Source organism: Trypanosoma cruzi (genome assembly GCF_000209065.1).
Source record: "Trypanosoma cruzi strain CL Brener chromosome Unknown tcruzi_1047053493969, whole genome shotgun sequence".
Lineage (NCBI taxonomy): Eukaryota > Euglenozoa > Kinetoplastea > Trypanosomatida > Trypanosomatidae > Trypanosoma > Trypanosoma cruzi.
Genome location: NW_888934.1, coordinates 1 through 285, shown reverse-complemented (window position 1 = coordinate 285; position 285 = coordinate 1). Strand labels below are relative to the sequence as shown.

The following is a 285-nucleotide window of genomic DNA, read 5'->3' as shown; positions in this document are numbered from 1 at the left end:
TGACCCCTCCCCAGTGTGCCCTGGGAGGGGGGGGGGGGGTTTTTGTACACGGTCCCAAGTGCCGCGAAGGACCCCTCATCAAAATTGAAAACCGTTGTGGAACACAACTCCTTTCAACTAACGCTATTATTGATACAGTTTCTGTACTATATTGGTACGCGAAGCTTCCAACCCGCCTCTGGCGGTTATGTTTGGTCAATTTCTTTTGACCGGGGTCTACGGACCCCTTTTTTTTTTTTTTTTTTTTTTTGTGGTCTGTCCGCCATAATACATTACCCCTATATA

The 285-nt window shown here is 47.0% G+C and overlaps 1 non-coding gene across 1 annotated transcript, besides 1 other annotated feature; it reads left to right on the top strand.

The window, feature by feature from the left end:
- The first annotated feature begins 115 nt into the window (after window positions 1–115).
- Tc00.1047053493969.10 lies at window positions 116–227 on the top strand. The gene has a single exon (XR_008255053.1). It is a non-coding gene; the product is annotated as a spliced leader RNA (transcript).
- Window positions 228–250: a microsatellite.
- Window positions 251–285: the final 35 nt, after the last annotated feature.